The sequence below is a fragment of the Pygoscelis adeliae genome, unplaced genomic scaffold (genome assembly GCF_000699105.1).
Source record: "Pygoscelis adeliae isolate BGI_AS28 unplaced genomic scaffold, ASM69910v1 Scaffold263, whole genome shotgun sequence".
NCBI lineage: Eukaryota > Metazoa > Chordata > Aves > Sphenisciformes > Spheniscidae > Pygoscelis > Pygoscelis adeliae.
In genome coordinates, this window is record NW_008824552.1 from 1,530,067 (window position 1) to 1,545,872 (window position 15,806).

Genomic DNA, 15,806 nt, shown 5'->3' on the forward strand with positions numbered 1-15,806 from the left:
CACCCTTCGGATGCTGCCATGTTTAACGCAGCGCGGCGGGGGGTGGCACATCCCTCTGTGTGTGTCTCCCCCGTCGTCCCTCCACCCCGGGCTAGAAAGGGGTGCCCTTATTTCACCCCAGGAAGAGACCCCGTTTGGGATTCGGAGCGCGAAACTCCTTGCCGCGAGATGCTGCTGTTATTTCTCTCGGGGTGAAAGGGTTGGCTGTGTTGGGAAAGCAAAATAAAAGTGACGGGGTGGCTGCCCTGCACGTACATTTGCAAGGAGGGTTTGCTGCGACTGTGTTTTCCAGAGCTTTCTTTGGCAGAGCCCGCCGAGGCCGGGGTGGAGGTGGCAGAGAGCAAAGCTGGTGGGGTTTGTTGTGACAAAAGTGTAATCGCAGCCTTTTTGCTTCTCCCCGCACATGTGAATGCCAAGGTGTTCACGCCGTTACAAGAACGATTGATTTTCTTCCCTAGGGAGATTTAGAGGTGACACCCTGCTATCAAACAGGTAGTAAATTCACGCAGATCCAAAATGAAGCTGGGGTTTGACTCCCCTGTCCCACCGGTGACTGTGTGGCACGGCAGAGCTGGCAGTCGTCGTCTTTCCCACGTCCCCGGGTGGGAAACGGTTCGAGCAGTGAGGTTTTGGGTTTTTGCTGTAGTTCGGCGTCGGCTCTGGCTCTTGCTGGGGATGCGGGGGATGCTGTGGGCTCAGGTGCATCCGGGCGTGACGGTGGTGGTCGGCTGAGACGTGAGAAACTGGCCAGGGGTTTTTGGAGGGTGCGGGGAAAGGGTTTTCCAGAGTGACACAGTCCTTTAATCTGCTTCGGACAGCCGTGGTTTTTGACTAAGCTTTTTGTCTGGTCTTCTTCCAAGGTCTGGGCTCACGTCAGTGACGGCAGGACTAAAGCAGAAAGCTGTCCTAGAGCTGGAGAGCTGCTGTGTTGCTCTCTCCCACTGGTGCAAAGGATAATTAGGCTTATTTACTTGCTTATTTAAATGCAGATTGCTCACCCTCCCATCCCTCCACGTACCATCCCTCCTGTCTGCTCCAGCAAATTCATACGGCCGCCGTTGGGGCTGTGCTGGGTTTCCTCCCCAAGCAAAGGGATTGGGTCAGCTCAGATGTTGAACCCAAGAGGAACTTGAAGGCTTCAGCCCTCCCTGTGTTGCTCCTCATCTTTCGGGACATCCTTAGGGCTTCTCCTTCCCCCGGGGTCCTCATCTGGTCTCCCACTTCCACGTTTTTCTTCCTTGCAGCATACTGCAAGAGAAGTGTTTGCTCCGACACTCAGCCCTGGAACATAAGCGCCTCTTCATTAATGCATAAGTGATGTTGTGGCTAATTGTTCTCATTTTCTGTTCAAATTAGGCATCTTTTAAGTGTTGTTTCTTGTTTGGGTTCTTTTTAAAAGCCAAATTCTCCAAATCCCTATTACTATCAAGAACCTTGCTGCTCACAGGAGTCCCTGCTGGGTGGGTTTCGAACATCTCCAAGGATGGAGACTCCACAGCCTATACGGGCAACCTTTGGGGCCACCCAGCAGCCAAAATTGTCGCCTAGTGACCTTTTGCCAGCGAGGAGCAAGGATGGCTCGCATGGGGCTTGTCCTCCATGGCCTTTGCTGTGCTTGTGCGTGGGTGAAGGCTCCCCAGCAGCAGAGAGCAGGGGGAGATTTTCTTACAGTCCTCCGCCACCACTGCAAATCAGCAAAATGTGATGCTCCAAGGCTGGGAAACGATTCCTTGGTGAAACCAAAGAGCTCACTGGTAATGGTTTTTAAATTCACTCTGTTGCCCTGAGCGTTATTTACAGGTGAGGGAACATGGGGTAGAGTAAGCAACTAGCCCAAGGTCATCGGGGAAGTCCACGCTAAAGGGAGGAATTCCCTTTTCTAACCTCTTTATACCAAGACAAATTAATATTGCAGAGACCGTGTGCCTGTGACCTCCTCCCCGGGTCTGCCCGGACCTACAGAGCAGAGGCGATGCCTGGCGGTGATGGCCATGGAGGATGGAGGCTGCTCCCGGCCCGAGGGATGGATGATTTGTTTGCATTAGCGTTTGAGCTCGGAAGCCTTCAGCGAGGCCAGTGCAGCAGTAGCAGGGCTGTGCATGTCTGCAAGAGGCTGCCTGTGCCCAGAGATCCTGCAGAATAAATGGGATTTGTTTATATTATTTGTATTATTTATTTATATTATAGTATTTATATTTATATTTTTATGTATTTATTAAACATTCATTTTTATATAGGATTTGTTTATGTACTTATGCCCAAATAAAGTCCCTTGGCAAACCAAGGGAAACAGTGGGGGGACATGCTCATTCCTAATGGTTTCCAAAAGTTAAGTGACTTCCATGGCAGGACCTGGTTTGAAGCCATCAATAGCAAGTAGGTTTGAAGGTGATCAAGTCGTGCGTGACGGCATCTGCTTGCCAATTAGTGCCCTGCGGTTATTCCTCTTTGGCTGTGGGGAAACTGAGGCAGAGGTGCTGAGTCACCTACCTGAGGCCCTACGTAGTGCATCGGGTCTGGGGTTGGGGTCAGAGTGCAGCTCCGGGGCATCATTCTCCTGTTTGCTGTTGTTCTTCTGGGGTCGAGGTGTGCTGGAAGCCACCGCTGTGACCGGGTGTGACACAGGTTCTAGCACCGAGGTGCTTCTTGCCTTAGTTTCCCTCCCCAAAGCACGTGCTGCCCAAGCAGCGCTACAGGGGCAGGTTGCATCTCCCTTCACCCCCCTCTTCTCTGCAGTCCTTCTTCTCGTGGTGGCCTGTGGACCCTGAGGGACCAAGTAAGGACCAGGGCATCCTTCAGCGGGTAGGAATACTAGGTTTATGTGGCTCACCTGACTTTTAGATAGAGGTCAGGACCCAGCCTGGGGGGCTTTTCAGCTCCTTGGAAAGCTGTTGCTGCTGGATGGAGCCTTTTGTTTGGTTTTTTTTGTTCAATTCTCTGATGTCCTATAGGAGGATCTGGTGGCATCACTGAGGGCTTTATCTGTGTTGGGCACAGAGGTGGCCCTGGTGACCCCGGTATTCGAGTGCTTGGGAGGGGATTTTGCCCCCTGAACTCCTGGAAGGGATGGGCAGAGCTCTTCTCCCTGCTGCACCGAAGGATGGAGGGGGCTGGGGTTGACCCTGGGGGTCTGGGACCAGAGAGAATAGGTGACAAAATGTGCAGACAGTGGCATTTGCTGGTGGAAGTGGAACGATTAGAAGCACATTTGGCAAAAATGCAAGGAAGAATGAATGTTTTCCATTTTTGTTTGAAAATGATGGAAAAATGTTAGTATTAGGTGTTTCCTGGGTGGTGTTTTTTTTTTTCCTCCTTCTTCTTTGTCTTGCATTCTTCTCCCTTTGTTACCTTTTTTCCCTGAAGAGAAAAATATATAAAAGAGAAAGGGGAAATTTCACCCCCTTTGCAGAGTGTCAAGATGAGTAGTAAGGCGATGAATTTTCTCCAGAGAAGTAATATTGTGAAACCTAGGTTTCAAGTTCTTCACCAAAAAGAGATGATTTTTTTTTTTTAATCAAAGCAATTATTTTTTTTTTCCCCCACCAATTTCCTTTCCTATCGGCGGAAAGGAAACAAGAAAGGCTTCAATGGAAAATTTTGGACTGCCTCTAGTATTAATGAATTGCCTGTTGCTAATTGTATTGTCATTCATCTCAAGCCCTGGAGGTACTAAAGATGTGGAGCAAATGAGAATTTGTAGTAGCTACGGAGATGAATGAGTCAGCGCTGGAGACTTGCTGTGTATTTTTCGGAGATATAGAGGAGCTAATTTAGGGAGGGATGTCTGCGCAGGAGGGCTGGAGCAAGCTACGTGAGGGCGGGGGATTCGTACTCCATCATTATAGATAAGGTAGGGCTGGAAGGACCTCCCGAGATCATCTGGTCCACATCGCGTTTCTGGGGAAGGCGATGATACATCTAGACCACGCTAGGTTGATTTTACCTAACCTATTCTTGAAAATCTCCGGTGGAGGACATGTCCCATCTTGGTGAGACACTCGGTAACACTGCTTGTGCTGTCAGGTGTGCCAAACTTGGTGGGAAATTTTCCATTGCCTTCTGAAATTTCTGATCAGATCCATAGGCTGGGTCTGCACTAGTAAATTAAACAGTTCCAGGACATGGGGGCACGATCATCTACACTCTTCAGTTGTTGAAACAGACCCTAGCACTCTCCCCAGGCTCATTTGGGAGTGGGCACGAGCCAAGAACTGATCCCAACGAGCAGCTTGGGCGCAATCACCTTGTTTTGGGGGTTAAAGGGGTCTAACAGTATGAGTGTGGGCTGTCCCAGACCTCAGTGCCAGAGAACATTCCTGGGCAGATTTCAGTTCCCAGTGTCATTTCAGCTACGAACTCCCAATTTGGGTGAGAGTGCCATTAAAGTAACCCATATAGGCAAATGGCTCCAATTTTGCTCTCAGCTGGAAGGGAAGGGACGGGATGTTTTCTTCCATCCAGAAAAGGCTGTTCAAAGAGATGTTTGGCAGCTTTGGCTAAGGCTGAGATCTGGCTCAGCAGTTACTCGATACGTACCTTTAGCAGCAGGAGGAGACACGACGTCTGCTGATACCACAAGGACCGGTCGTATGAGTACGTAATACACATGCGTGCAGGAAGCCCTTGTATTTACTAAGACATGAAGAGGATAGAGGTGGGCGTTGCAGACAGGCAGCTATCCTGCCACACTCTGCGTCTTGATCTCCTCTGGATATAGTCCACCAGCTGAGAAAGGCTGGTAGCATCTCCAAGATGGAGATACTTGGTAGTATCGCCAAGTTGGAGTATTTGCCAACATATTCCCTGCAATCATAGAATCATAGAATCATTAAGGTTGGAAAAGACCTCTAAGATCATCAAGTCCAACCGTCGACCCAACACCACCATGCCCACTAAACCATGTCCCTAAGCACCTCATCTACACATCTTTTAAATACTTCCAGGGATGGTGACTCAACCACTTCCCTGGGCAACCTGTTCCAATGTTTAACTACTCTTCCAGTACAGAAATTTTTCCTCACGTCCAACCTAAACCTCCCCTGGCGCAACTTGAGGCCGTTTCCTCTCGTCCTTTCGCCAGTTACTTGGGAGAAGAGACCGACCCCCACCTCGCTACAGCCTCCTTTCAGGTAGTTGTAGAGAGCCATGAGGTCTCCCCTCAGAGAATCACATTAAGGCGGACAATACCCAGCCCCAAAAGCCAACTGGGAGCTGCTCAGCAGCGTAGGCAATACTGAATTTTGCTGCTTTGACTGTGTGCAAGCTGGAGCTGGGCTGTGCGTGCCATAGGACGGGGTTGAGCAGGACGAAGAGGTGGAGGTGGCATTCAGGTGATGGAGTCAATGTACTGGAGCAATTTTTCCTCTGCTCCTGCTCAGCTGTGTCACCTCAGCAGGGACCTTTAGGCACACGGGACTGGATGGAACCCTCTGCACCAGTAAGTCCAATTATTTAGTTTGTTAGCTGGTCTTTACAAGTAACACCCGAGGCTCTGTCTCAGAAATAGGGAATTTATAGCTGCACGATGCCAGCTGGAAGGGTGTGCCGAGACCTCAGTGTCTGATGGTTTACAGCCATCATCTCATTTCCAGTCTGAGTCAATGGACAGGTTATAGTTTGCTGCTTTGTTGGCACTGGGTTACTCAGTGCTTTTCTCCTATCTGGAGGTCACTGCTCGGTGTCTCCAAGTACAGTATCCACATCGTTTGGCTCTGTAGCAAGCAAGTCAAAGTTTTTTAGTGTCCTTTTTATTCCCTGTATCAACCATTTCTCTCCAGCTCTTCCTACGTGAAATCACTGTTTCTTAAACACAGATGCAGACTGTTGCCCATTGGAGACGAGGTCCCCATCTTGCTGAGACTCCCATGTCATGTTTGTGGGCATCACAGATGCATTATGAATCCCTTCACTTACCCTTTGATAACCAGGGCCTCCACATTGTTCTCCTCCTTAGGCAATTCCAGCCGTGGAGCTCCCATCCTATAGCAAAAAATCCTGGTGATTAGTACCGAGTCGAGAATTTAGTACTAATAATTTTCATCCCATTTTGAACACGGCAGTCAAGGTCAATCCCTTTCTTCCTCTGTGATATCCCGATCCTCCTTTGTACTGGTGCTGCCTACAACGTTGTGTCATTAGGAGGTCTCATCAGCGTTGCCCTACTTTTTTGCGCCAAAGTCAACCTTAAAAATGTTAAACACTGGTAACCTCCTTCCAGGCTGCAGCTCAGCCTTCCAACACTCATCCTTGTCATTTCCCTTGCCCGGTTTCCCGTTCTGCTGATGTTCATGTTCACTGGCTTAATTAATAATTTCCCACGTGGCCCTGTATCAAATGCTTTATTGAAACCAGATAGATTTTCACATTTCTTTTGTCTGCTAAGTCGGTTATCGTGTCAAAGGACATGTCAAACACCTCCCCCCTTCCCGTTCCACTCACTGCCGTGTCTCTTTAGACCACCGGCTTCTCCTGGATGCAAGAACAGACGCTGTAGAGCAGACCCCGCTTTCACTTGGCGACTTCAAGCTACCGCTGTAACACAAACAATAAAGAGAAGAGGAGAGGGATCAGCTAATTTAGGCAGCAGGACTTTCCCTGTCCTTCCTTTGCCAAATAAATCACAAACAGCCGTTGTAAATTTGTCTTCTCTCGCATTTAAAGCACGACCTTTGCTTTTCCTGTCTCCTACTGGCTGAAAAAGCCTTCACTTTCTCAGTACTTCTGCACTCTATCCTATATCAATCTTGCTTTTCTTTGCTCTTAGCTGGATGTGTTCATAGCACCAACGCTGATATCGTCAGCTAAGCCTTGCCGTGCCGGGGCAAGAGCATGGATGCTCTCCTGCTAGCATGACCAGCAGCAGCAGCCAGGAGGGGAAAGGCAGTTTTAGGAAAGTTTTATAGGGTGGAAGTTTTATTTCTCTTGATTTATAACTCAGCATTCTGATGAGAATGTCATCCTTCCGATGCCCTTTATATTTTTTTATATATATATATGTACACACACACATAGGCACACGCACAAACCGAGCTGTTCACCAAGTTACTGACCAAGTTACTGCTTTAACCTCCAACTCGTATCTCCTCCCCAACCCCAACGTTGTGGGTGTTATATGCAAATATGTGTTTTTTGCAATATGCAAACACATTTTGCTTTCTGTTAGTAACTAATTTTGCTCAAACGGTGCCTTCACCTGAAGGGACCCCGCAGCACTTTACGAACGCGGTGTGCATACGGAGAGGCTCCCGCTGCTTTGGGGACCTGGCTGCAAGAACAGGGTGTGTTGGTGCTGGGAAGGTGGGGAGGCTGCTTTTTTTTCTATGTTTTAATTTTTTTTTGTTTTTAATTTTTTTTTTTTTGGTGGAGCTGTAACTCGGTTCTGCAAAGGAGGATGCATTTGAGGGATGTTCTCAGGTTGATGGGTGGGTTGTCTGAAATGATGTGCTGCTCATGCCTGGAAAGAAGGGGGCTGGCTCCAGCGGTAAAAATCACTTCAGCCCCTGTAAGACAAGCAGAATTACCTGGGGGTGAGGATACGGCCCTCGGGCAGCTGGCCCTCTCCGTGAGGATGACCGCTGCACAAAGACACCTTGAAGAGGGGAATTTAACCAGTGGTCCTAGGGGAGCAGCTTGTTTCAGAAAGCACTTTACACCGCTGTGCAGTGGAGCGGGGAAGCAAATATTCCTGCTTCACGGCCCGCCGGGGATGTGCGGCTGGGGACGGTGCTGCATGGTGCAAAACAAGCAGGTGATGAGCAGCGTGCCCCGTGCAGGGATGGGCTGGCATTGGGGTACAGCCCGGGGACCCCAGCATCCCCATCCATCTCCATCTGCAGGGACTCGCCGTAGTCCCTCTTCCAGGCTGCAATTCAGGAGCACAAAATAATATCCCTGGCGGGGATTTCTATTTATCATTTTATTATCGTGGAAGCATCTCCCAGCTTCTCCTTGCTGCCAGCAGATTTGTAAAACCTTGCTGTTTGGCTGGTGCGTGGTTGCTTAACGCCAGGCTTTACATTCGTCTGGTTTTAACTCTAAAAATACCACCACAGAGCTGTAAACAAGCCATTTCGGCATCGGTTGCTCCATCTCCGCTGTACGGGCAAGGAAATCCAGGCCGTTGTGAGCCGTGGGCTGGCTCCCGGCAGCCCCGCATCCATCCATAGGACTCCCACTGACTGCAGCCGGCTTTCTCCTGCGTGGCAACATCCTCCCCATGTCAAGCAGCTCTTGCACCGTGTTTATCCGCCCAGCCTTGCAGGTGCCGTCTTGGAAAGCGGCCAGAGATTTCTCACTGAAATACTTTGCAAGGTTGCTGGTTCCCTGCTGATGTTGCTTGGCTGCTGCTTTTCTTTTCTTGGTCTTTAAAAGGGTTGGAGGTATGTGGGGCTGTGCAGGTGCTTTCCTGCTTATCTAGCTCAGAAAGGGGGAAAAAATGTAGGTGGTATTTAAAGAAAACAGTGGCCTTCTGGAGTGGAGCTATATATTAATTGCAAATGGCAAGGTTATTCTGCTTGTAGAAATCAATAGGGCTATTCCCAAGAGTGCCGGCGTTGGCACTGGGGTCTTAACTTAGCCCAAAGCCCGGATCAGATCTCCTTTCTCCCCCCAAAGCCCTGCACGACCAGCGTGTCCTCTTGCAGGATCCCTGCTCTCCTGTAGGATTAAAAGCTCATGCCCTGGAGTTGATGTCTCAGGTTGCCTTTTCTACGCTCATCCCAGTCTTGCTCCCCTTGAACAAGTTATGAACAATATGCTTCTTGTGGGACTCCTGTGTGTAAGAACTAGCTGTCAATTAAATGATGCTTATGTGCAGTTAATTATTAGGTGAATTAGTTAATGTTTTCCTCCACTTTGTCCTTTTCCTCCTGATTCCTTCACATTAAATCAGCTACAGAAGGTACCGTGGCCACATAGGAGGGAGGGAAGATGGGCAGATAGCTCATCTCCCAGAGAGGGGGATCCAATCTGTTTCTTCCACAGCAAAGATGAGCAGACATCTTAGAAAGCAGACATTTATGGGGAGCTGGACAGTTTGGGTTTTCCAGAAATCCAGTTAGATCAGCTAAAAAGTTGGCTTTGGCAAGCCGGGAGCTGGCCAGGCCAGTGGGTTGCAGTAAAGAAACTTCAATTTTGTGTCTGGGTGAACAGCAAGGGGAGAGGTTTTCCAGACGTAGGAGGAGGAAATCCTTCAGGATCAGCCCTGATCGCTGAACTTCAGGCTTCCTCCCACATTTCCCTTTGCCTTTCACCTTGAAGGAGGCTGCCCATCTGCTCCTGGGCAGGCAGCTTTGCCTAAAAGAAATCGGTGCGTCATGCTCAGATGGGCTGGAAACACAGGCAGGGGCATGAATCCTGACTTCTCCCATTCCCAGATTTGGGCAGCAATGGGGCTGATGGTTGGTTTATTGGCCGAGACCTTCAAGGAGAAGTGCAGGTGCCTTCAGGGTGCCATTTCGCTGTGAAGGGGAGTCCCTTTCCCTTCTCACATCCACTTCGACTGTGGAGCTCCATCAACCCGAGCCCCAGCGGGAGGTTGAAAGGGTGCTCGGTGTCTTGCAAAGTCTTTCGCAGCGTGAGCCGCGCTTTACTGCCAGAGCAACAGAGCAAACTCTCTATCGGTGGAGGTCCTAAAACTAAGGGGGGAATTAGATGCAAAGGTCTGATTTTTTCCGCTTTGTTGGTTTTGTGGAGGCCGGCATGCTGGGTTGCAGATCAGGACTTCGACCATGCTTTTTGCTCTCGCTATTCGGATATAAAAATGCATGTGCACAAGGTCTGAGGTGAGGGAAGAAAGGGGAGATCAGAGGTTGCCCACGCAAGATCCTATGAAGGTATGGAAAGCCCTGGGTTGGGTTTGCGTGGGGCTGATGTGCCATGGCTGGGTGACAGCCTCCCACCAGGTACCCCGCACATCCAGGGGACGAACGCGCCGGTCTCAGCCAAGCGGCAGAGCTTGTCGCGGTGTCGGCCAGTAGCTATGGCAACTCGCGCGGAGGATTCCCGGAGAGGGACGTGTTGGCGAGCAGCCCGGTGGAGGGAGGACAACAAGGAAAACCACGTGTTCCCTCCGGGGAGCTGGGATGGGTTTTGGCAGCATCATCGTGCAGAGAGCGGGGGAGATGCTGTCGTTGAAAGTCGTGGTGCTTTTTCCCCCATCGGTGGGGTAAAAGCCTCTGGCAGCGCTGCGGCATTGCAGTGGCGTTGGAGCAAAGCTCGGTGCAGGATGCTATAAGGGGAGAGGTGATTTTATTGTGTCTCATAGAAATGCTCCCACAGCTCGGTATAACCCGCAAGGCTGGAAGGGTCTGCTGCGTTCGGACGGTGTGATTTCTGGGATGACATAGAACAGGTTATTTCAGCCATCAACTGGCTGTAGCATCTCCAGAAAGCTAGCCAGGCTTCAGAGGAGATGCAAAGGTCCATCGCTTGATGCTGCCCCAGAGCATGGGCTGAATTGGATGTTTTTTGAGGTTCTCCTGTTGTGGTTTAACCTCAGTTGGCAACTAAGCACCACACAGCCGCTCGCTCACTCCCCCCCACCCAGTGGGATGGGGGAGAGAATTGGAAGAGCACAAGTGAGAAAAACTCGTGGGTTGAGATAAAAACAGTTTAATAATTGAAATAAAATGATAATAATAATAAGATAATAATAATAATACACAAAGCAAGTGATGCACAGTACAATTGCTCACCACCCGCCGACCGATGCCCAGCCAGTCCCCGAGCAGCGGCCCCCCCGGCCAGCTTTCCCCCAGTTTATGTACTGAGCATGACGTCACATGGTATGGAATGTCCCTTTGGCCAGTTTGGCTGTGCCCCCTCCCAGCTTCTTGTGCACCTGCAGCCTTCTCAGTTGGTAGAGCATGGAAAACTAGAAAGTCCTTGACTAGTGTAAGCACTACCTAGCAACAACTAAAACATCGGTGAGTTATCAACTTTGTTCTCGTCCTAAATCCAAAACACAGCACTGTACCAGCTACTAGGAAGGAAATTAACTCTATCCCTGCTGAAACCAGGACACTCCCCAGCCCCGTTTGCCATGATTCTCCTGCTTGCTTGTTCTAGGGCTGCTAACTAACATGCTGATCCCCGTCCGTGGAGGAAAAGGAGGTTTCTCGTTTATGACCAGTTGCAATTTGTCTCTCCTTGGCCGCTCTGAGAGCTGGAAACCCTCAGAAAAGACAGGCACATCTGTTGCCTTAGAGGATGGTTTTCTGGTTGGGCTTCTGCTGGTACCTCTAGACAAATCTGAAGTCTTGGTAGCACTTTTGGTCAGCTTTTGTAAGCCTAGCTCCTGGAGTTAAGTGGTTATGGGAGGCCTTCAGGTTCAGCGTAGACCAAGGGTCTTGCAGGGTGGAGCGATGTGCGAAGCTGGTTGTGAACACCTGGAAGATGTTTCTTTAAACTCAACGCGCCGTTGCTGTGAGTTGCAGCCAGGCGTGCCTGTCCAGCCCTTCCTATCTCAATGTTTGGTCTTCCAGTGGCTCTTCAGGCATGTCTAGTAGACTTTCGGTGGTGACATACACATCATCATCTTTTTCGCACCCTGTTGGGGAGGAGACGTATTCCCAGAAGTTAACGCTGGGATCTGGAAACCAGGCTTTTGACCATGTCACACCGATGTTTGAAACTGAAGTTGGGTGGGAAGTCAAACTGGGTGATGGGTAAAAGTGGAAGGGAGCGAGGACAGGGTGCTTTCACATCAGACTTTTGAAATGATGCAAAATAGGGGGAAACAGAGGCTTGTGTTGTTATTATGGCGTGGAAAGGGCAAGGACGTCTGAAGGTGGTACGCTGCTGTACGGGCCACTTTCATGGCCTCTTTGCTCTAATGTCAGGGGGAGCTATAAGCACTGAAATACACAGAGGATGTATTTTATTTTAAGATCTCAAAATGCTTGCGAACAAGTCTGATTTAAGCTGGTCCCCATTCCAGATTTCAGCAGACACCATGTTCCAGCCCATACGAGCATTGCTTGGTGCAAGACCAGTGTCTGGTAGTGTCCAGGTTTGGGGCTGTGCCCTTGGTCTAGAAGCTGCGTGGACGTGTTACGCAGAAGGTGAAATGAGGGGAATCACCGTGACCCCAGTTGCCGTGCACAATCCACCGCTCTGCTGCATTGGCGGGTGTGGAGACATCCCTTGGGAAGCTGCAGAGGTGCTGCAGATGTGTTCAAAGCTTCTGCAGGGACAAATGAGTGCACCACGGGACAAAAGCAGAGCTCTTGTGCTGCAGCCGCCTGGCTTGCAACACGCCCGGGTGATCATACACTCATGAAATATGATAACATGGGAAATTAATATATGGTGTTCAGCGTAAGACCGTGTGGAAGGAGAAGATATTTATTTGCAAAATATGTAAATAAATTGACTTTTCCTCTTTCTTTCATAGATTTCATTCGTTTACCCTCACCCCGCACTCGCAGGTACAGAGATGTCCGTGTTCAGGTGCTCTGGCCAGGATCACTGATGGGCAGTGCACAGGCTAAGGGGTACCAGCTTTCGAGTTCTCATTTCACCTCCTGGGTTTTTCTCAGCTGATGACTACAAACTCATTTTTGAACAGATCTGTTATATCACTTAGGGGTTACTGATCTCAGCATCATCCTCGATAGCTCATTGATAGGACTCTCTGGAGCTCTAGGGACATCTCCCAAGACCTTGATTCAAATCTCAGTGGAGTCAATGGTAAAAAACCCCACTCTGTACTCAGCTTGGAGCATGGATCCGTTTCTGCATGAACATCACAGTTTTAGCTAGCAATACTACTCACTTAGCTCCTGCATCACATGGACCCAGCATTGCCGGGTCGGAGAAGGGCTGAGGTCTGCTCAAGCTCACAGCACAGTGGAGAGAAGGAGCTGTTTCATCCCTTCTGTATAGGGTGCAACCTGCCTTAAATATCCCCCAGGCAATTTAAATTTACAGCACTGCTTTCCTCCTGTAGTTGTAACTCATACCTTATTGCAGTTAAGAGATTTTGGGGGGGCAGAAAGGGTCATTAGGACCATCCCGTCTGAGTGCCTGTACGGTGCCGTATTTCATCCATGTAATCTTGTGCTGAGTCCGTCGCTTGTGTTGGGCTAAATCATTTTGCATGCTGGAATTGGAATTCAAAGAGATCTTGACATGTTGGAGAAACAGCCTGAAATAAATAAGAAGCAGTTCAGGAGAGGTGAGGGTGGGGCATGACATAGGGGTAGGAATCATCAGTGGCATCGGTGCAGACGGGAACAGCTAGTGCAGGAGCAATTCTGCAGTGAATCACAAATCACATGTCAGTAATGTCATTTCATTAAAAAAAAAAAAAGCAACAAAACCACTCAAAAAATAATAAAAAAATAATTTTGGGCAAGTAGCGTACTGACATGTATGTAGAGGAATTTGACATGTAAGATATGACATCCTTCCACATTAGTAAAGCCTCAGGTAGACTCTTTTATTCAGGTTTTGGCTTTATATTTCAGCATAGCTCTGGACCAGAGGAAGTCCTGAGGACACCCATTAGAGAGGTCAGGGCTGCAGAAGACATGGTCGTTACAGAAAACTGGAAAGTATTGAATGGTTTTGGATAGAGAACAGAGCGCCACAGAGAAATGGATAATTGCCTTCGCATATTTAAAATATAATGGTCCATTGGGATGTTCGAGCCCACTGTAGTCACTGTCAAGAGGAGCAAGACTTGGATGTTGAAAGTTACAAGTGTACTAAGTGCTTTGCTGGAGCAAGTCCGAGGGATCTTGTGCATCTCTGGAGATGCCAGCGGGAGACCTCCACAGTCCCTCTCTTTGAAACTAGGAAAAAAATAAGTCATTACCATTCATTCCCCGCATTGATTTTTTCTGTCTGCAGTGACCTTGGTGCTGCTTGCTTCTCTTTGTGCTCCCCAGGGCACAGGTTGGATCAAGCAATTACAGTTTTAATAAAAGATGCCTGGGTGTATGCGTGATGGCATTTGATTCATGTTATCTTGATGGCTTCTGCTGATCCTCAATCATTACCCCACTACCCTCTCTCCTCCCTGCCATGCTCCCGGTCCTTTATCCTGTGTTGGGGTCCGACTGTTGGAGCCTTATCCCATGTTGGACCTTGTGCATCTTTGCAACCGAGACCCAATAACCCGTTAGCGGGCTCAAAGCCTGCTAACATGCGTGCATAGCTGATGATTTGAAGTCAAAAGCATCATCGCTCGACGGCAGAGGTTAATACGGGACCGCTGACCCTGCCCTGCCTGGCCGCATGGGGAGAGCATGCATGGGCAGGAGAGCGGGCTCCATGGAGATTGATGGAAAAATCCCTGTCATTCAGGGCAGGATCAGGATTTGATCTGACAGAGCAGAGGGAGCATCGAGTGCAGCCAAGAATCGCCCCTTTTAACTGCTTCAGCTTTGCTCTCAGCAGAGAAAACCCAACGTGAGAGCTTCAAGGGAATCATCTTCCCCGCCCTCCTTCGGGTTGATTTTTCTCTTGGCTGGAATGCTAGTTATTTTTCGTAATGCAATATTTAATTATTACTTAATATAAACATTTTATGAACTGTTACAAGGGGTGAATTATTTATGGGAGGGGAAGGAGTGCTTTTTCTGAGCCCTTCTGCTCTGTCGGTTGCAATAAATATCAATCTAGGAGTGTGTTTAAAACATGCATGCTCTGCCTGGGAGACAAGAACCGTGCCGCCTTCTCTCGTCTCGTCTCTCAATTAAGTACCTGCTTAATACGTTTGTCCCTAGCATGTTTTATTTCTCGATTAAGCTTGGAACAGCTCCAAAGGAAAGAAGTATTTGCAGATCATCTTGTTTCCAAATGCGCATTATTTACCCAGTAGATACAAATGGCTCAGAGAGGCTGTAAACATCTGCTGCGCGCACAAAAGTGCTTAGTAATAACAAATCCTCCTTCCAGTTCTTTGCAGAAGAGTTATAAAACCGGTGCTTTTAATTTTTAGTCCCCAAATTTACTGCCTGGGAGCTTTGTTTTGGGGTTTTTTTTTGCTTTAGGAAAGGGATTGCAGCGCATGCTTTTGTGTGCTGGCAGCTGGGTTTGGGTTTTGGCAGGTAGATCTGTGATTGCAGATGCTTGCAGAGCGCGTTGCTGGGGGGGGGGAATATTTTTATATTCAGTCCTACATTAACAATATCCTTTTTGGGAAGCGGCTTTCCATGATCCAGATGTATTTTTAGGGTTATTTTAGCCAAGTGGACACAAGCCTGAGCGGCTCTGGGAGCTGCACAGCCTCATTACGATGGCACCGTCCTTTGGACCGGGTGTCTCTGGACACAGGAGCATCGGTGCACCACTGTGTCAAAGCAAGTGGCCCATTTGCAACCTCCTCCAAATGCTCTAGGCTGGGTCTGGCGGTGCCAAAAGACCCCAGGACATCAGACCCCTGGGTGGTAACATCCCATCGGCTTCCAAAACCATGTTGATGCAAGATCCTTCCAAAAACAGGAACGGTCTCTGGCTCTCTCAGGTTTCTGGGGTTTTGCCCCAGCCTGCGCAGCTCTTCGGCTTTGTTTTCTGCACACAGCATTTCTAAATCCCCTTTGCTGGCACAGGCAGCCGTGCACATACCCTGGGATTTTCTTTCATCTCTTCTTGGTTTTAGCTCCCCAGTGCATGTTACACACAGGCTCCTTGCATCTGGAAACGGAAAACCACGTCTCTACTTCACTTTTTCCCCCAAAGGGAGTAAATCCTACACTTTTGTGACGGTGTGCTCCCCCGCCCAACCTGGCCTTTATCTCCTGTAACCCTACCTAAGTGAGAACTACCAGGGGCAGTCGTTAATGGATGCTGGTGGTTAT

General features: G+C 49.1%; 1 protein-coding gene across 1 annotated transcript in view; it reads left to right on the top strand.

Annotated features, from left to right (window-relative positions):
• MAP6 (microtubule-associated protein 6) overlaps positions 1-15,806 on the top strand; it is a 49,789-nt gene that overhangs the window by 3,570 nt on the left and 30,413 nt on the right. The gene's annotated exons all lie outside the window — the stretch shown is intronic.